The following is a 22,160-nucleotide window of genomic DNA, read 5'->3' on the forward strand; positions in this document are numbered from 1 at the left end:
AATACACAACCTTAATTTTTTATTAACGCCGCACTGGGGCATTTGTGGCCATATACTTCTTCTATTTGACCAGTTAGTTGTGTTAACACAACCTAGGAATTTTTTCCGAGCTAAAGCACTGTCACTTTAGCATCACTACATATATAGGATCCTTTTTGTGACGTTGCATCAGTTAGTCAGTTGGAGTCCGATATGCCCTTATGATGTTGTTTTGAACGCTCAGTATATTACTGTGTCTTGTACAATTGTATTATGTTCCTACTTAATGCATAATCCAGATTTAGGCAACTGCTCTCTTATATGAACAGAACCCCTCGCAGAATAAATTTAGCACTTTAATGCAATGTATTTACTCAGCTCCATAAAATCTAATGTAATAAATAATGGGTCCCGCCGGGTGTGGGGGAAATGTGGTGATTATCATCTCAGCATGAAGATGAACACAACTTGAGCCGAGAAATAATGATCAGAATTCGCAGCACTCCCTGGGTTGCCATTTATATACCTGAATCTAATAAAGAAAGAATTACAATGCTTAGCATTGGGATCGGGCAGTAATGAGACCGGTAGAGGTGAATGCACAGCCATATTAGCTTAATCATCAGAACACAAAGCAGAATGCGACGGATCTCCTGCTCGCCGTCCAGTGATGGATCACCTTCCCTGGGTAATCACAGACCGACATACCTAGTAAATTCACCATTATGTGCTGTACGTCTTTGGGATGGCATCCATCCCCGGACCTCCTGTAAAAGCCTGGAAAGATTTACCATTACTCTCAGTATGGCAATAGGCAGATTGAGAGAGCGGATGGAAAGCTGATGCTGTTTATTCACTGATATGTAGGTGGTTTTTCATATATTTTTTTTTTACTGAACCTTTTCTGTCACTGTGGTTTTTCTTTCTTCTCATCTAGTCATTATTATTCAGATTGTGATCTTTCTTACCGAGCCCGGTACATCCATTACGTTTATCTCCATTTTGAGTGCCATGTGTATCTTTTCTTCATAGGACAAATGGAGAGAGAAGATCAACTGCAAGGGTGAGGGACCTCGTCAGTATTCTGTCCAAACAGTATATTTACTACATAGAGTCTCCAGCAAAGGTCACTCCCGTCATGGAAAGTACATACCATCTACCTCTAGTCCTACATTAGCACAGGCATCCAAATCCTCATATCCCGGCTAACCTGCTGACAGTGTCTGAAATGAAAGTGTGCTTTGGGTGAAGGACATTAAATGTATGAGAACATTAAATGTATGAGGCATAGCCTTGTGCAATCCATTCCTCCTGTCGCTAAAAATAGCCGAAAACCCCAGTCATGTTTGAAAAACAATTTTAAAAGCTCTTTGTGTCCAGCCTCTCCATATCTCTCTGAGATCTAACTCTCTCTCTCTCTCTCTCTCTCTCTCTCTCTCTCTCTCTCTCTCTCTCTCTCTCTCTCTCTCTCTCTCTCTCTCTCTCTCTCTCTCTCTCTCTCTCTCTCTCTCTCTCTCTCTCTCTCTCTCTCTCTCTCTCTCTCTCTCTCTCTCTCTCTCTCTCTCTCTCTCTCTCTCTCTCTCTCTCTCTCTCTCTCTCTCTTTTACAACTGATCCGAGTCCCCCACAACACCCTCATAGATTATACTCTCTGTGGTGCATGTCCCCAATAACCATTCATCCTGAAACCGTATTAGGCATACTAAATGAAATCTTAAATATTTTGTAACTGTATGCCCAGGAATTGTATTCAAAGGGGACAGGTTTCCTCCATAGTGAAACATCTGCTGTAGAATATATCTTTCCATACAACACAGCACTATCTGTTTGAGTCATTGCTAGGGGGTGAGTGGTACAGCAGAGGATCCTGTGGTATGACGTGTATACATGCATTGAATGTGCACCAGCCTGCTAAAAAGCTAACTTTTTGGGCTCTTGGATTGTCCCTAACTCCAGATCTCTTGAGCTGGCTACGTACTGCATCACTTGATGCTCCTGTTATCCATTATCCATTGTGACCCTTGAACGATAGACCACACAACTAAGTAATTACAAACAGTGAGGTTTCTGACCGTCCACCCTCTTTCACCTCTCCTCCAAATCATTTCTAGTTTGGTTTGTCAAACTAGAGTCAGCTGGAGTAAGGAGGGCTACAGAGCAGTGAAGATGTAGAAGAGGGTAAAGGTGCCGAAAGGTCAATTCAAGGAGCACGTTAATGAAGTGGTATCAATGGTGCAATGGTGCAAAGGGGAAGAATGCTGGAAAGCATCTCAAAATCTTAAAAAGCTTGCTTGCTGCCTGTCGCCGTCTTTGTGCCTCTCCTCGAGATACCAAATGGCACTGGTTCTAGGGGGAGCATTGTGCTTGAACCCCAGACATTGGTTTCTCAGATCCTAGATTACTTTTTGTGAGTTTCAGTGCAAGTAAGGCTAGTGCATGGAAATTAAATGTGAAAACCTTGTAAGGTGGAATGGGGTGGGGTATATGCAGAGAACAATAAAGACAAGAATGCAGTTGACCCCACTAGATTACAGCAGCTGCATGGAGCAAAGAGCATCCAGAATGTCCCATAGTATGACCAAATGCACCAATTCCTCACACCAGACTCGTATCGCTATGAAAATATCTACTAAATATCCTAGAATGCAATGGTAAAAGACAGCGCCCTGAAAGGTATTACTAGGCACCCTGTACTCCTAAGCCCTAGGCACCAGTTCCCAGGACGGGGGACCCCCAGCATGTGCACTGATAAGCAGCTGTGTATCTCCTTGAAACTAACCGTCAGGTAAAACGCTTCAATGGACAGTTGGAGGGCGCGTGCAGATGGTGCTTGTAGAAGTGATTAGAGAGGTGTCATTGATAAATTTGTTAAGATCTATCCATTGCCACTACATTCCTCGACAGGGTTGCTGCCTTTTGAGATTCTGCACTGTGAGAAATTAAACTGTGCCATTGTTTGACACATAGAGGTTATGTGGATGATGTTACTCAATGACCTTTTAAGAGGGTGAATACCAAATAATAAGTGGCCAAAATTCACTGCTGTGAAGAAAGTGACCAAAATGGTGGATAGAAAAGTTGATGACTCGCTGAAAAATGGTTTTCAGGGTTTACTGATACCATGAAAGTAATAAGATATGTCCAGTTCTATTTGCGCTGCCAGTTTGCAACATACGAGGATGGCCAGTGATGATGACCTCAGCATCTTTAAATAAAATTATACTATGTCCTTTTTGTCATAAAAGTGAAGTGGAAGGAGGCTAGTCTTCTGGCCTAAAGTAGCACATGGGCACCATATGTCTCAAGTAAGAGACTAAGGCCATGGAGACTGATGTAAGATTTGCCACTATGGGCACCCAATAATGACACACACAGTGGTGGAGCTACCCCTGGGGCTCGTGTTGGGCCAATGGGGGAGATCATAGTGGCATTTGTGACGTCCTAATGCCTCTCCCTTCTTTTGATATATATTTATGAGGTTGGGTTTAAAGCTACTACTCTCTTTCGTGCCCTGACTTCTCTTTAGTTAGACCTTATTTCTCTTGTGTTGACCCACCTCTCTGGTGGTCGTGCGTAGGATCCTAGCTTAAGCTGAGATTTCATGTTGTGATGGGACAGAGAATACTACGATTTATCAAAGCATCCTTGTTTGTGCTTTACGCACTTCATACATTTTGCACTATCGCACACTTTGCATGTTACTCTATACTTTTCATTCCCTTTTAAAGGTTTTCTATTTTGTTGCATATTTTAAGGTTTTGGATGTCCTCATAAGTGTATACTTGCACAAAGTCACTTTTTCACCAAATCTGCTAAATAGATAAACATTTCAAACTTGACTGAATAACAAAGCCTGTGCTGACTGGGAGTGTACTCCTATGACCTCTTTCCCTTTGCATAGTGGGAAGAAGATAATAAAGGCATGCTTACAAGCCAGCTAACATTTTTCACATTTTGCAAGTACTAGAAGGCTGGCTGAGACTTCCTGAGCTCTTAAAAACATACTGATATTTGAATTCACGCCTTGTAGTGATATTGGTGTTTTAACCACTGACTTCGTGTCGCACCACTTTGCACTTGGCTTAGCTGTCCACCGTCACATTAGTGGTCACCAGTTACAGACTCCATTTTGTATTCAGCTTAGCCTTAGCTTCACTGCCACGTTAAAGGTGCGAGTAGTTTTCCATACAAAACATGTTATGCAACGTGTTTTCTATTCAGCATGTTCTTTCTCTCACCGAAGAGCTAGGACATAATGTGGAGGAGTCAGTCAGTCAGCACAATAAGGATGTACTAGAATAATGCTTATGGTACAGCAGGGAATGGCTTAGGCTTGGGAGAGACACCTTGGGAAATTGGCCAGTTCCAACCTGTTTCTTTCAACCCTGACCTAAAATAGCCAGCATTTTTTAATACTTCTTGCGCAGCAGGATGGGTTTTTCCAGAAAGCCCTTTCCTCGTTTGTTTAAGATATATAAGAGACCCAGGTCGACAGTGGGAGATTCAGAGACCCCAATCAGGATTTTAGACTTCGAATGCCTGATATATTTCCCGTGAGGGTAGAGTTCTCTCTTTCTCGTTTCAGTCAAACGGGGTCATCTACTTGCTGGCAGGAGAAAGATGAAGCACCAGACAGGCCCCACGGTGCTCCATTTTTATTAATTATTTGTTTGCATTGTGTATGAATATATATATATATATATTATTTATATATATATATATATATATATATATATATATATATATATATATATATATATATATATATATATATATATACACATATACATATATATATATACATATATATCAATATAAGTGTTTATATCCTTGCATGTATATATTTGCTATTTATAGATAGAAGATTCTTTGCACATGGTCTTACTTCATTGTTGCACATTCTAAAGGTATACTGTTGGCTACACAGGCCTTCCTTCATGAGCCTTGCAAAAATATATAATAAATGTCTTCTTTAGATTAAGAAGTGCATTCAAGAGAATCTTTTTGACTCCTTTCAGTGTGTGTATTTTGGCTCAGTCAGCAGTAAAGCAAAACATGCCTGAATTGACTTCTGTGACTTGGTACCCATTAGTCCATAGCGAGAACAATTTGTGAGAAGTCCTAACATTTGTAATGAAACCTTGTTGTTGTTCATGAACTGTTAGTAGGTACGTGGTAGCAACTGCTGCAGCTCAGGAACAATACAGAGCACTGCTTGATGAAGAGTTCGAGCAGATGGAGTGGGGACAGTAGAAGAAAGCAAGATTTTAGTGCACCAAGGGGTTTTAACCTATTTGCATTTTGTGGGGAAATATATGTGTAAAGCATGGATGAACCCATAAAGCTATACTTTTCTGAAAAAGAGATAACATTTTAAATTCAGTAAAGGATCATTTGTGTATATCGCTCATAGTTTTCCCAAAAAAACTAATAATTGAAATACAAAATCATAAAAGTAAATAGGAAAAATAGCAATTGATGGTAACGTTTTTACCAGTACGTTTTTTCTCCGATGGCCCATTCTCAAAAGTAAAATACAATGATATCTATCACTTCTTGTCGCAGGGATATATATATTGTTTGTTGACTGTCCAAAAGTATGCAATACCCATAGCCAACAACTGAGTTGCAGTTTATTAGGATTTTTCATTGTGTACTGACCATGCAGAATTTCATATGGTAAAATGTAACAAATGAAAAATGGGTGTGAAGGAACCCTGTGTATTTTTTAAATGTGCACAAGATACTGAATTTAGGAACAGTAGTTATCAGTACACCTCTGATTTTGGGGTCACCCGTACTATCTTGTGAATCAGAGGGCATTTTGAAAAATGTGTTTTCTTGTACAATGGCTTAAATTGGGAAGCCACAAATGGAAGGAATTCCAATTGATAACAAATGTTGTACTGTTCTGGGTTTCCACATTCCTCCAGATAAAACTGGTGCCTACTTATGGAGCTGGGCCTAACGCTTGCAATGAGAAAGGCACCAGAACCCATCATGGGAACATCAAATATTCCCCTTAAAGAATTAGCCCTCTTTTGCGATGTAGGTAGCTGCAGAATTTGAGCACGTCTGAGCCGCCACTGAAGGAAACCTAAAAAACCCAGACATTTCTAAAAACTAGACACCCAGGGAGGTCCAGGGTGGTGTGATCTTACTACCTTTCCTTACCGAGAATGTCCTGCATACCTTAATATTTGGCAAAATCACACATTGTCCTCAAACTTCTGTGAGGTAAAGTTCCAAACACTATGTGGATTTACAAACTTCCTACCACCAGTGTTCCCACCCTTTTCCACCCCACTTGTGTGGCTTGGCCTAATGCCCATGACAGGAAAGGCACCAAAACGCAACTGGGAGAAATCAAATATTTTCAAGAAAAATCAACCATTTTTGGTGATGTGGTTAGTTATGGGCTTAGGTCAGGGACTCGGCTGCCACCCAGGGAAACACACCACACCCAGATATTTCTAAAAACTAGATACCCAGTGGGCTCCAGGGTGGTTTCGCATTGCTATTACATTCTTACTACCCAGCATTTCTGAAATTCTCCTGATTCAAAACAGTACCCCACTTGCATGGCTGGGACAGGTGTCTGTGACAGGAAAGGCGCCAACACACAGAGACCTCACATTTTCCAAAGCAAAATCGACCACTTTTGGCGATGTGGATAGTTGGGGAATTTGGACGTGGGCTCGGCTGCCACTGACGGAATCCTACCAGACCCAGATATTTCTGTAAACTAGACACCAAAAAGTGTGTAGGGTGGCGTGACTTGCATTGACCCCCTACGTTTTGTCCCAAGCGGGACCAGCATCAGAAACCCCAGTGGTTCACGGACGCCCTCAAAGAATCCAAGAAATCCTGCCGTACCCTCGAAAAAACCTGAGAACGCACCACAGAAAACATATCAGCCCTCAAGATCGCCACCCGTGAACACCACCAGCTGATCCGCTCCACCAAAAGGACATCATTCAGAGAGCGACTAGACAACAACACCCACAACAGCAAAGAACTCTTCAACATCGTCAAAGAACTCTCCAACCCCAGCGCCAGATCCAAAGTCATCACGCCCTCACAAGAACTCTGCAACTCCCTCCCTACGTTCTTCCACCGAAAGATCGCAGACCTACACGACAGCTTCGGACCCCAGACCCTGCCGCCCACCACCGAACCAACAGCCCCCACCACTACACTCAACGCCTGGACCCCCAGCTCTGAGGAGACCAGAATCACCATGAACACCATCCACTCAGGCTCCCCCTCGGACCCGTGCCCCCATCACATCTTCAACAAAGCCGACTCCATCATCGCCCCCTATCTCCGGAGCATCATCAACAGCTCATTCTCATCGGCCACCTTCCCCGAGAGCTGAAAACACGCGGAAGTCAACGCCCTCCTGAAAAAAACCCACGGCTGACCCCAATGACCTGAAGAACTTCCGCCCCATCTCTCTTCTCCCCTTCCCTGCCAAGGTCATCGAGAAGACCGTCAACAAGCAGCTGACCAATTTTCTTGAAGCTAACAACTCGCTCGACCCTTCCCAATCAGGATTTCAGGCCAACCACAGCACAAAAACCGCCCTCATCGCAGTCACCGATGACATCAGAACTCTGATGGACAACGGAGAAACTACCGCCCTCATCCTCCTGGACCTCTCGGCTGCCTTCGACACCATGTGCCATCGCACCCTAATAACCCGCCTCCGCTCCACTGGAATCCTAGGACAGGCCCTTGACTGGATTATCTCGTTCCTCCCCGACAGAACCCAAAGAGTCTACCTCCCACCCTTCCGCTCAGAACCCACCAAGATCATCTGCGGCGTACCCCAAGGTTCCTCGCTCAGCCCAACCCTCTTCAATATCTACATGAGCCCCCTCGCCGACATTGCACGCAAACACAACATCAACATCATCTCCTACGCCGACGACACCCAGCTGATACTCTCCCTCACCAAAGACCCAACCACCGCCAAAATCAACCTACAGGAAGGAATGAAAGACGTCGCGGAATGGATGAAGCTCAGCCGCCTAAAGCTGAACTCAGACAAGACGGAGGTCCTCATCCTCGGACAACCCCCTTCCGACTCCTGGTGGCCCACGGCTCTGGGCACCGCACCAACCCCCTCAGACCACGCACGCTACCTCGGATTAATCCTGGACCCCCTCCTCACTATGACCAAGCAAGTCAACGCTGTCTCGTCATCATGCTTCAACACCCTACGCATGCTCCGAAAAATCTTCCGATGGATCCCCGCCGAAACCAGGAAGACAGTTACCCATGCCCTCATCACAAGCCGTCTGGACTACGGAAACACCCTATACGCAGGGACCACCGCAAAGCTACAGAAACGTCTCCAACGCATACAAAACGCCTCCGCACGCCTCATCCTTGACATCCCTCGCCACAGCCACATATCTGCCCACCTGAAACACCTGCACTGGCTCCCCGTCAACAAGAGGATCACCTTCAGGCTCCTCACCCACACACACAAAGCTCTCCACAACATGGGCCCCGAATACCTCAACAGCCGCCTCTCGTTCTACACGCCCACCCGTCAGCTGCGCTCAGCCAGCCTCGCCCTCGCCACCGTCCCACGTATCCGCAGAACCACCGCAGGAGGAAAATCCTTCACCTACCTGGCAGCCAAAGCATGGAACTCCCTCCCCGCACACCTAAGAACTACCCAGGACCATCTCGCCTTCAGGAACCGCCTCAAGACATGGCTTTTCGAGCAGCAGTAACCCACCCCAGCCCCCTCCTTAGCGCCTTGAGACCCTCTCAGGTGAGTAGCGTGCTCTATAAATGCATTGATTGATTGATTGATTGGTTTACCTACTACACACTGCAAAATTCAATTTTCTGCTAAAATCAAGCATTGTTCTCACATTTCTCTGACAGAAAGTTCTGGATGCTGTGGGGATCTACAGAATTCCTACTACCCCTGCGTCTCACACTTCACACAATAAAAATGGTACCCAAATTGTATGGCTGGCACCTAAAACTCAACGTGAAGACATCACATTTTCCCCACTAAAATCAGCCCTTTTTGGCAATGTGAGTTGTTGTGGAATTTGGGCCTGGGGCACAGCAGCCACCAAGGGAATCCTACCAAACATACACTATTTATTTCTGAAAACTAGCCTTCCAGGAGACTCTAGTGTGGTCTCATTTGCATAAATCTGTGGAATCCGCAAGCTTCTTACTACCTAGAGTTCCCACACTTCTCCAGATTGAAACAGGAATCACATTGTCTTTGATTTGATCTGTCCCTCTCACAGGCGCTAGGCTCATCCACACAAGTAGGGTACAGTTTGAGGTGTATTGTGAATAAGAAAGGGTACTGGGATCCATGGAATTCTTTCCACAGTGGACTTTTCCGGCTGTTAAAAAATATCTGTGGTTATAATTGTTCCCTCAGATCAGGCTGACACAGGGCCAGAGAACCATACGGAATTCTGAGGGCAATTTGGTTTCGAGTTATGTACGCATTCTATGAGATGCTTAACTTCTGTTACACTGTAGTCATTTCCAGTTGAGCTATCTAGAAATTAGGTAAAGCACAATGTTTGTAGATGAGACTGGCTTTAATATTGCCGCTTGTTTTGGGGTGGCTCTTTAAATTTATTTCTCAATGTGATTTCTTCCTATAAGACAGCATGCACACTGGCGGGCACATTAGAAAACATAACTATGACATCAGGGATATTTTCCGTTCTGTTTTCCAAAATTAGACAGGCGTACATGTACAGGTTCATACCAATTGGATTTGGAACAACCAGAAGTCGTTGGTTCAAAATCCAAATATTATTTACAAATTATTTCACAAAAGTCAAATCTGTGAAACATCTTTTACGATCACAAAACTGAACCCATAAAGCCACGTCAAGACAACAACCACTTTACGGCCTGTTTACATGCCTTTAATGCCCCCCTCACTAAGCTATCCACACTGCCAGCATGAACCCAGCACAGCTCAGTTCATCAAATTGCCACCTTCCCAGGGCCTATCACATTGGTATGCTCACAGTTATGCATCATGCCAGCCAACAAGCACGCAGACCATCAGCCAGTTATAGTGGTTGATGACGTCATCTGTGTTACATTCCATTGTTGAGTATCTGCCTTCTAACTACACAAATTTACTATGAAAACAAGCCTAGAATATGCTTTTACCATGTCTATCTCTCTCAGACCTAAGTAATACCATGTGCGTGCCACATGATCCTGTCAAAGCACCTCCCTTTGGCGGCCTTCTTTAACTCAGGAAGTTTTTTCTTTTGTGCATCTTCATGGTACTCACTGCACAAAATCCAACTCCTTCCATTGTGTTGAAGTAAGTTGGGGTGTCAAATGATGCTCTTGTGGTCCCTTCCTCGGAAAGTGTGTCCCACCAATCTGGTGTCAGAGGGACTCTCGTTATAGTAACAAGACTGCTGGATTAGACTGGCATCATCAATCAAAGGAACATTTTAAAGGCTTGTTGGTCTTGGCAGTGATGTTGAAGTAAGTAAAGAGAATTGATCTTTTTTCCTTCACTGGCTGATCCCTTTAAATCTGTTTCCCCGTTTCTTTCAGTGTAAGAGAACCCTGGTAATATAAGTGGCAAGAATAAACATACAATATTGATATGGTAGCCCCAAGCTCCGTTTTTTTAGATCACTAAAACCCAATTTAGAGTGACTAGAGTCGGAACATTCAGTTTGATTGCTCACCTGCCTTGCAGTTTCTCGTCAGCGGAGAGTGTTGTACATGTTATAAACTGGCACGGTAGCTTCGGTGGTTATTGCGCTAGCTGAGTCATATAGTACACCAATAGAGTCACTGGATTTGTCTCCATATTTTTCAAGAGACCTCCCTAAAAATCAGATCAAACTATGCTTGTTGAAGACCTTGACACATCCATTGCATAGTTTTGATAATCGAGGGACACTCGCCTTTTTTCCGGGTACGGGTGTGATTGGTTTTTCAGAATAAAGCAGAACAGCAGCCTTTGTTACCATGCCTGGGGCTGCGATATTCAATCTATTTGTGTGCGTGTTTCTGACACTGAGATCATAAAGCGGGGGGTTGCCCGCTCAAGCAAGGCCGCAACTCGCTCTAATTGGAATGCAAACAGTAGGGAGCGATGGGCATGGATCCAGGGCCCAGCGAGTTAAATTAACAGCCTTTCAGTTTTGGTATCCACTGCAAACCTGGTATCGATCGCGTTTCCCTCCACTTGAGCAGTCAAACGGCGCTATTATCAGAAGCAAACCTGGTGACCTGGAAGGATTCGAAGCGGGGCCATGACTGATGTTATCCCCTCTAATCTGTCTGCTAACGCTAACAAAAGGTGTCAGGCGAGATGAGCAGCATAATTCAATCCTGCATAGAAAGCGGCCGATCAGGACAAAGGCCGGAGAAGGAGGGGCCAAAACTGGGATTAGATGTAGCCATGGTATTTGTGTTGCCACGGAATGATGCTGGATCATTCAAGCATATCACAGATTGGTGTGTTCTCTTCCATAAAACATGGGGCCCTTAGTTACAGGCTGGAGCACGTGAGCCGCCATGCGCCTGTAAACTTTTAACCAGTATTGGAAAATTAAGCACGGGGAGACCAAATATGGGTTCAACATTGATTAACGACGGGGAATTCTAAAAAACTCAGACGTACCAGTTGAGGTAATGCTTACATCTACGTACCCTTGGTCTGATTGGCTGTTTCAGAGATTTAGCTAAGTGAACACGAGGAAGGTTTAGGAGCAGATTTCGTCCGGGAGAATAGGCAGTGCTTAATTTGTAAATTAAAAGGTGCCGGTGCCCAAAACATTCCTCTTAAACACGCGGTTGCTGCATTTATATGTGCGAGCACGGAATACTGAGAGAACGTAATCCTGAAGACATCTCGGGCCTCTTTAATCCATTAAAAGCCACTCCCTGCCCCTTTAGCTCACTCTTGCAGCTTTCTGATTTCTCCCATTGTGACGCCTTTTCGTTTTTCTCTTCCTTCGTCTTTCCCATTTGTGTCTTTTGCTCGCAGTAAATGCTTGAGGCAAAAGAATAAGCCCGGCCCTAAAAAAATAAGTGCCGGTGCCCTGCACCGGAAACAATAAGCACAAATTAAGCACTGAGAATAGGAGTACATTGTAGAGTACCACAAGGCTTTGTGAATGATGCAGCACCGGGTATATTTTTCATGGCCTGTAGGTTTGACATCTTTCTTCCCTTGAATCTGTAAAGGAGTGCTTGTGAATGTGTTTCACCACATGTTAAATGATATAAGATTGGGGACACAGGCATACGTATTTGTGCAGTGTACAAAAAAATGCTTTGTTGAAGTTTATGTTTGGAAAAAAAAATCCCTTAACCCCCTTGCAGATACTATTTTGGAATTCATCTTTGGCAGGACCATTTGCGAGTTACCTACATATCACGCTAAATCCACAATCCTGATTAAAATTAATTGTTCTAAAGAAACCTATTCTCCTCGCTTATTTTTTCGCTTATTGGTTATGACCTAAACTGCCTTTCAGGCATGTGATTTAGGGTTGTCTGATTTGTTAAGTCGAACCATAAAGGGCCAGGCCCAGGGAGCAACATGTAAGTATTGGAGCATTCATTTGGTCACTTCACATGTATGTAATAATCAAATGAAGATTGTCTTTTGTTTTTGCTGACCTGGCAGACATGTCTTAGAAAAGTATGCATTAGATGTTTAACATATTAGTTGCTGTTCGAGTTTTTTTAATTTATTTATTTCCTTTGTTCCAGGCAGGCAAAGCCCCACATCGATTTAAGCCACTACTGTTGGATTGGTTGATAGAAACATGTATGTGATTTGACACAAATACTGAATCCAGATTATCATATTGTCCATTTTACTTTTGCCATAGTCTAGAAAATGGTAAATGAAACATAAATAAGCCACGGGTAGGGGCAATTTATGCTGAAAGTGGAGCCATCCCCTGCTGGTATGACTTAATCATACGCCACGTGAACAGCAATCATATGCAAGGTGTGCATCCTTTATATGGCGTGGCTAGCTAGCCTACATATGCCAGAGGGCAGTCGCCTATCCAGGGGTGCAGCTGTTGCACACTCGGAGTGTAGTGATCCTGTGTAGGAGGTGCTACCTTCTCATATTATGGGTGCAGCTGTATTAGGTCATGTGTCAAGAGTGTAACCAGCGTATGCCAGGACTGCCCCCAGGATCTGCCACAATGCCCACACCCTAGCCCTCGTTTACTAGATGAGGGCTGACTTCCATACATCTATGACTCTTTCTATGGTCAGGAGTCGCAGCTTCATGGAGAATCATAGACGCTGCCGTTGCAACTTCGAGCGAAACGTACCTCTGTCTCCTTTGAGGGTGGCTGGCAGGTGTGTGCAGGGAATGTTTACTTTTCATTGCCCTCAAGTTCAGTACAGGGTTGCAGCAGAATCTTGTAGCATGAATAGCATCAGAGCAACGTATTATGTTCAAGCGCACTTTTCCAGTATAGAGGCTAGATCCAGCTGCCTTCTCCCTCCCTTGCCAGGATGCAATTAATGGTGCTTGTGAGCAAGAGTCTACTTTCCCTCGGGCAAATAATTACATTTTATACTTATATTGGAATGGACGAGGTCCAGCTTTGAGTATTTTCATCACATATCTCATTTTCACTTACTTTACCTTGAAGGGAATTCATCTCTCTCCTTTCTTCCCTGAACACAAGTCCAGCAAAGGGAAGCAACAATCCTCAAGGCTCACACGGAAGAAATATTTTAGAGCTCTGTCTCATATTCCTTGAGAAAGACGTATGTTGTATAATTTGTGAATACCTATAATTGTGTCTTTGCCCCTCGCCGCAGTAGGCTTGACTTTACCAGAAAACATTGTCATGAGACTGACAGCTAGCACTAACTTTTTCTTTTTGATGGGTTTCCAAACAACGCCGATTGAAACAACTGTTTGTTAAATAATGCAATCTTACTCTTCACAAACGCATCCAAATTCTAAGGAAGGCAGTCGGTCACTGCCAACCAGACAGCTTCTGATGTCACCCCAAGCTAAGATGCCAACATTGGATCCCACTTAGACGCAGGTGACCTTCACGTGTCTTACCATCACACAGGCATCTTGGGAAATGCTGCACAGTATTTAGATACACCATTTCCTCTTCTGCTCAATCAGTCAACCCTGCTGCAACACCTACAGAGTTTTTTAAATATATATATAATACTTGAAAGGAGTTGTAGCTCTAAATCCTTTGAAGAAGGTGTTGGTTCTAGCACGTGTAACAGACTCCCAGTGGCTCAAAATTCACCTCTTCACCCATCGTCTAAAAGTCACAGACCTCTTGTCTGCACGGGAAGCTGTTGGTTCTATACAGCACTTACTAATGACATTATACTCTGGTGTGCCGTACAGTTAGAGTGCAGACTGTCTGCGAGCCAGTTTTGTCAGACTCCTCTCCTCAGATCCAGTAGACACCACGGCAGCGTTAGAATTTCGATCCTTGCACCTAACAAAGGTTCTGCCACCCAGTTTAGTCCTCTGACTGTGGAGGGGTATTTTAAGGTGCAGTATGGCAAAACTTGAACTAGTATGCTATTTATTTCCAAACCTAGATGAAAGGATGACGTTTTCTGGGTTTTTGATCTCTGCCAAGTACCATCTTACCATTGACATGTTTGTACACACACAGAGTTGGTCAAAATAAAAAACTAAAGCTTATGTATGTCTCTAGTGTTTATGTGATGAAGTTGCACTTCTGTTGAAAAAAAAGGTATGCTGGCTTCCATAAGTGTCTGTAATAAAACCCAGTCTGATTTCTGGAATGGAAATACCCCACATTCATCTTGTTCAGTCCTAAGCTTGTTCATGGAAGACAGGAAGTGTTTCTTTACTTTACTTTGCTTGTACACAGCTGACATGCTTGTCTTTGTTTAGTCAAGCCATGCCCAGTGGTAATGAGACATAGCGTTCCTCTTTCTCCATGTGCTCAGCTGCCATGCTTCGAAGCACCTGCGATACTATTCATCTCTCCTGCATCCATTATGCACGTTCTTAGCAATGCTGTTCCTGCATTCTTGATGGCATACGGACTTTAGAGTTGCACGTTCACTAGCAAAATAGCTCTCTAAGTACATGTGTATGTGCCCAGTTGAATTGGGTTGATAAACACTCACACGTATGTGTGCTGGTTTCCTGGCGCAAACATTGGTATACTGGTAGACAGTCCTCTGATAATAGTGTGTAAATTCAATTCATCCTTGACTCCCTCAACGAGTGTGATTCTTGGAAGAGAAATTCTTGACCATTGTTTCATTAACTTGAATGGCCTTATGCGCCATGGTACACATTTATTCAGAGTGGCAGCAGAAGGAATTGCAGGATGCTCTTATTTCTTCTCAGTGAGTGGAGCACCCTCTCCAGAGAGCTGTCTGTAACCTATGTCACTTATGCATTAACTGTTCATGTTCTGGGAACGATGAAAGCTTGTATACCTGCCTGCTGGATCAGTTCTGTGGGAAATTGAAACCAGGACTGTGAGAATGGGAAGCTCAATTTGCTAAAGTAATGCACTCACTATTCTGCCCGATTTGTATCTGTCCTGCGATGGGAAAAGCTTGTGCTGATGATAGCATAGCTGCACCTGTCCTTTGAAGGAGGGAAGCTTGCATTGTTTCTGCCCTGGGTGTAGCTATTCTATGAAGAGGAGTATTTTCACTGCTTTTTTTCCCATCATATAAAAAAACTGAGGATATGTTTAATACACTGGCCTAACATGCTCATACCAGTCAGAAGCATTACATTGGTCCCATGGCAAAACTAGTTGCACAGCCCTGACTCAGACAGCATGTTTTCAGTCAGGTCTTCCCAACTGTGTGACCCTGGGCAATTACTTTTCTTTAGTGCCTCTTTTTCAGTGATCACATTTTTATGAGCACCTTGAAATAATTCAGTTCAAATACTGCACTGTACAAAATCTTCTCTTGCGTATGGTTTAATAGACTATAGTAATGCTCCATATTTAGCAGCAATAAAGGCTTCATGGAGGAGGTTCAAGACAACCAAAGTGTCTCTTGGGACACAAATAAGATTTTCATCAGAACAAAGAGGATTATATCAATCCAGAATCTGAACTGCACTTTGTCTTTTCAGGAAACCTGGTTTCAATTCCACCTTCCCAGCTTGACCAAAGTGTGTAACCCTGAGCAATTACTCTTCCTCACTGTTCCTCCTTTTTCGTGATTGTCACATTTGTGTGCACCTTGAAATCGTTTAGAATACACACTGTACAAAGACATCTTTTGTGTATGGTTTAATGACCCATAATGTGGCTCCATCTATAAAAATAAAGCCTTATTTAGAAGAAAAAAAAAAGACAGATGTTTTTTCCGAGTGAGTCAATAATAAATGTGTCACAGCATAAAGGGTGTGATTCACTAATTTTAGTAACAGCCAATCAGAGCAGTAACATAATCTAAGGTGCTGAAATGAAATAATCAAAAATACACATTTTTAAATTTAAAAGTTGGTAGCTCTACTTTATTTAGTGCGGCAGTGTGTGCTACTTACAGCGGGGCAGGAGGTCTAGACTGAATTAAGAGCTGTTCTCAGCCTCTATAACAATGCTTTTCAAAACACGATGCACACAGGTGAGGCTACGGAGAAGTATGGAACCAGGCCATAAACCGCCTCACTTCCACTGCCAATTTGGCATTGGTGGGGAGGCACTGAGATACTTTGGTGTTGGGGGCATAGTTCACAGTCTTAAGGCCTATGCACTCCGACTGCCCACATCCAGTCAGCTGCAAGTGTGGTTTGGCCTGTTTCATAGCACAGACTATGATTATGAAAACTTGCCATGTGAATTATGCTATATGTTTACAACCTCACCAATAGCACATCACAAGCAGCTTTAAGGATTGTAACCTGAGGACATTTGTCCTATTGCACCCCGCCTTCTGATGCTAGTCATCAAGAGCTATATCACAGGAATTGTTTCACAGTATTTCATTCATGATACCTGTATTCTTAGGGAAGATACCTAAGCCCTTAAGGGCTATTTCGGAGCAACAAAACATGTTGATGGAAAAGAGAAGCAGGATCCATTGCTCAGCCCTCCTGATTTTAATCTTGTTTTAGGAAGACACTAGTGAAAACATTTTTAGCTCACCCACATACAATTTTGAATGTAGGCCTGACTGTTTAACTAAGGGAGAATATATATTTTGACATGAATGACATAACCTCATCCAAATTAGGGAACCCATAACTAAGAGTTTGCACAACCAATGAAGAATAGTACTCTTGGGTGATTCCTGGTGCTAGGTGTGGGGCCACTGATAAAGCACACAACACTAGGTAGGTGAGCATACATCATCTTGTATGGGTACTTGAATGTATGGTAATTTCATAAGAGTTTCTTCCAGTAGTGTTGTACTTGTTGGATGTGTAAGTCTCTTTTTAGAAATCGTAGTACAGTCCTTTAACGTCTCACTCTCCCTCTTTAGTATGTTATATGCCTGTATTGTACCTGTCCTGAATGTGTGGGAGAATTATGTTATGTTCCTTTTACTGCTGCCACCTACTCTTAACTTATTATTCAGGGAAGGTTGCGATGCTGCTGCCCATGTTGTACCTTTATTGATTGTGAAGCTTTGTATAAAACTTTTAAATCCACATAATAAAAAGAGATCCACATTGCCACTGTTTGTTTACAAACATAATGTGATTGAAACAGTGAACACAAAATATGTGAGCAGGGTTTACTTTTGGTTTTATATGTGAAACCAGCAGCTTTTGAAATGGAGTAGACAATTTTGTAAAATTTGAAAACATTGCTGACAACCACATGAGGAATAACACGTGCCAATTTTTGCATTTTAGCCAACAGAACGTTGCGGGTTGTGAACCAAAATTAAAACACTTAAAAGCAAAATTACAAGACCCACAGTGCAAGATTGTATTGGTTGAAAATCCAGGGATGGTGGATGGCATCATAGGGTCCGGAGGCCTCCAGACAGCCCACACTCCCCCCACCATAAATACACAGACCGACAAACTTAACTCGTTGGAAGTGGTTTTTATTATTAAAAACATTAAAAAAAACATCTTATAACTTTTTAAAGCAAACTAGTTCTATTAAGTGTAAAGATTATTCATTCCATCAACATTTTCATATTTACATGTCGTAAGAGTCTCTTGACCATCAATCAAATCTGACAGGATCCCTTCCTGTCCTGAACCACCATTGGACCACACAGGTGACCCATCTCTCACCTTTATCCATAGGAGGGGCGGTTACCCTGACTACATCGTACCTTGTCCTTGTGTTTCGGGTTCCGCCCCCCCTCCAAACACCAATCAGACTCGGGGTGTAGCGGGGTGGCCAAGCGACCAAGAGCTGGAGCCCCATGTTCTCCCCAGCGATCTGAGCTCTCTTACCCCGATCTGGTATGTACATCCGCTAGTTGGCTCAGAACTTCAGGATCCTATCCCATGTGTCCTCCTGGGGGCCCAAACTTGGGGACCCCCCTGTTGTTTCTAGTCACATTTATATCTCAATCTCCGCCACGAGGGCGACCAGGGCCCAAAAGGTCCTTCGCCATCCCCACCAAAAAACAGACTGCAAGCAAAACCCCACATGTCACGAATAAATTGATCGGTCCCCGCCTCGGAAAGATGCACCTGGTCCCTGTGAAACATGTGGGAACCCTTTAAGAGTTTGTGGGGGATGTTCCATAGGCGCCCAGGACCCGGGCAAAGCTTGGCCATCTCGGCGTTAAGCCGGTGAACTGAAACATTGATGGTCCTCGATCTGATCCCTGTGCCCCATTTTTTCCGTGGCACCATGTGCGACCAAGCAATTGCCGCGTTTGGAAATTGCTTAGCCAACTTAGTGATTTCTAAGAATACAGTTTCCCTTAGTGCCTTGCGGCCCAATCGCACCAAGCCGTTGCCTCCTAAGTGAATAATGATAAGATCCGGGGACTGCAGCCCCCCCCCCCCACATCCTTTCGCCATAGTGACCAACTGCTGCAGGTAAGTGATGCCTACTCCACCAATTCCACACCAGCGGAACGCCACACCTTGCACCATGGCCGGATTCGACCCACGGAGCTGTTGCACCCGGTACGCCGCCCGTCGAACAAAAGAATGCCCCAGAACCCAAACTACACATTGAGACATTTGACTGAAAAGAAAAGAAAAAGAGCGTGAGAGGTCACATATTAGCATCAGTGCCGTCGCTATACCAAATTGGGCCTGATGTACTGCTTGTAACATTCTGATGACCACCGCCCAATGCTTTTCACTGCAGTAGCCCGCAGGCCAGCAGCCTCCGCCAGCGTGGCTGCCCCTATTCTAAATGAATGGGAGGAGTATCTTTTTTGATCCACCCCGATTGCCTTTAGGGCCAACATGAAGACCTCAGAGAACTGGTAGCGCGATAGGCAGTCCCCGTTAGGGTGTATGAACAAGGCAGAAGAGCTCGCTGTAGGGCGGACCGTGAGGTACCTATTCGTTAGCGACACCGGGCATAAGGGGGATCCGGGCGCTGCACATAGCGTGATGCGCGCTCCTTTTTTACGTTGGTCTGTCTTTGATTTGCGCAACACTATAGAAAGAGACACTGCGCTGACGGTCATGTCACCCCACTGTAACCCCCCAGTGTGGTCGCCCCTGGAGGAGCCCACCAATTCGCTGATGCGGAAAGCCCTGTAAAAGGCCACTGTGAATGCTGCGGCGAATAAAGCTGACTCCGACGGTGAAGAGCAGACGGCAGGGAGTGCCCTCAAGAAGGGAGGGGAGTGGTGACGGGGCGCCTGGCATCTGAGCTAATGTGGGCCGCCCTTGCCCAACCCTCAAGCGCCCGCTTTATAATAAAGGTATTCAGGGGACCCTCTAGTTTTCTGATCCTTGCAAAGAAACGTATCGCCGCCAAATAGGCCTTTGCGCAAGACACAGGGCGCCCCAAGCTTTTTAGATGCTGCAGGAAAGCGCAAACCGCGGACTCGTGAATATTTCTGAAATATGCTGCGACTGCAAGAACCGTCTGTAATGATAAAAATCATTCTCATAGGCTCTCTTAGTTTGTGCTGCCAGAGATGTTGCTACTAAATCTGGGAGGGCGGGGCACCAATTCTCCACAGAGACTCTGGGAACTCCATCATCTTCTCCGTCGCCTGGGGGGTGATACCGTAGAAAATCCTGCATTAATGAGCGAGACAGAGCGTCAGCTGCGTTGTTATGGACCCCAGGCACATGTTTAGCCCTGAAAGTAATGTTGTGTTGCAGACAAGTCAAAATCAGGTGTTTTAACAGATGCAATACCAGCGGGCATGAAGCCCCTTGGCGGTTAATGACTTCTACTACTGCCATGTTGTCAGACCAAAGACCAAAAGACTACAACCCTATTCTTCAATACTTCCGCCCATATATTTACAGCTACAACAATAGGAAATAATTCCAGAAAGGCTATGTTCTTGGTCCAACCCTTGGAGACCCAATCTTCAGGCCAGTCAGCCCTGCACCACCAATATGGCTCCAAAACCTATGCTACCTGCAGAATCAGTGTACAAGCCCAGCGTCGGGCTGGAAGTCGCCTTATCAGGCCAAATGACAGCCCCATTGAAATCTTGCAGAAAATGATCTTACATCCTTAAATCTTCTTTAACCTCCACAGACAACCGAGTGTGGTGATGCTTCTCGGACAGCCCGACCATTGAACGAGCGATGGATCTAGAAAAGGGGCAGGCCATAGGGATGATTCTCAGGGCGAAATTCAGTTGGCCTATCAGCACCCGGAGCTGGTGGAGGGTAACTTTCTGCTGAGACAACATTGTCTGAATGGATTCCTTGAAAGCCCGCAACTTCTCCTGAGGTAAGCAACACTCCCCGGCCACAGAATCAGTTTCAATCCCCAGGAATGTGATGCACGTAGAGGGGCCCGCCGTTTTATCAGGGGCCAAAGGAACCCCAAATTCATCGAACAGAGCTATCAACGCCCGGAGAGCCCACCCGCATTTGTCAGATCCAGGGGGGCCCAGGATTAGGAAATCATCCAAATAATGAATGACATCGCGGTGACCAGTGCGAAGTGAGAAAACCCACTGGAGAAAAGTGCTGAATTGCTCAAAATAACTACAAGATATACTACAACCCATGGGCATGCATTTATCATAGAAGTATTCACTGTGGAACTGAAAACCCAGTAGATGATAATTGTCAGGGTGTACAGGAAGAAGACGGAAAGCTGATTTGATATCGATCTTTGCTAGTAAGGCCCCAGGGCCCAACACCCTTACTTTTTCCAATGCATTGTCAACTGATGCATAGCGAACCGAACAAAGCTGAGGATCAATAGCATCGTTAACTGATGACCCCCGGGGGGCAGACAAATTGTGAATCAGCCTGAATTGCTCATGCTCCCTCTTAGGAACCACTCCCAAAGGGGAACACACAAAGCCTGCTAGAGGTGGACTTTGGAAGGGGCCAGCTAGCCTGCCCAGGGCCCTCTCTTTTGCCAGCTTCCTGGCCACCACATAAGAGTTCTGTGACGCCGAGATTAAGTTCTTACAGTGATTTACTGGTGAGACATTTGCGGCAGGGATCCTGAAACCAAAGGAAAACCTGTGGAGAAGTAACTTAGCGGAATCTAAAGCTGGGTAAGCCCGTAACCATGGCAGCAATGTGTTTCGTCTAATAAGGGAAGGCAGAGGGCGGTCAATTTGATGGCTTACCTGGGTCTCTGCCCTTCTCTCTAGACTTCTTTATACACTTAGATTCTGGGTGGGATGGGTGCCCGCAAAAGGAACAGTTATGCCTGAACCTGCAGGATCCCGCGGGGCGTGAACACACTTTTCTGTTGAACGCCCAGCAAGAGCCCTTCTTCTCACCCGATACTTGTGGCCGAAAGGGCTGCCTCCCAGCGACCTTGTTGTTAACGCATTCAAGCCAAACATTAACCTCAGTTTGGTCCCATCCAATGGATGGATCTTCTACCTTAGCCCAGCGAAAATCCCTGTCATATTCCAACCAATCATACCCCCATAAGTGTGTTGGGCCTTCAATATTTTATTTGCATAGTAGATTAGAGAGGAGCCCAACTCAGGTTTTTTCTCTAACAAGACTGACATGAATATGTGAAAGCCAAATAACCAGTTTGTAATATTCTCCTCCACCTTGGGCTTCCTATCACTAAA

The 22,160-nt window shown here is 44.5% G+C and overlaps 1 protein-coding gene across 1 annotated transcript in view; it reads left to right on the forward strand.

The window, feature by feature from the left end:
* Positions 1-22,160, forward strand: part of EXOC4 (exocyst complex component 4) — a 1,633,445-nt gene that overhangs the window by 857,312 nt on the left and 753,973 nt on the right. The window lies entirely within an intron of this gene.

Source organism: Pleurodeles waltl, chromosome 4_1, assembly GCF_031143425.1.
Source record: "Pleurodeles waltl isolate 20211129_DDA chromosome 4_1, aPleWal1.hap1.20221129, whole genome shotgun sequence".
In the NCBI taxonomy this organism is placed as follows: Eukaryota; Metazoa; Chordata; class Amphibia; order Caudata; family Salamandridae; genus Pleurodeles; species Pleurodeles waltl.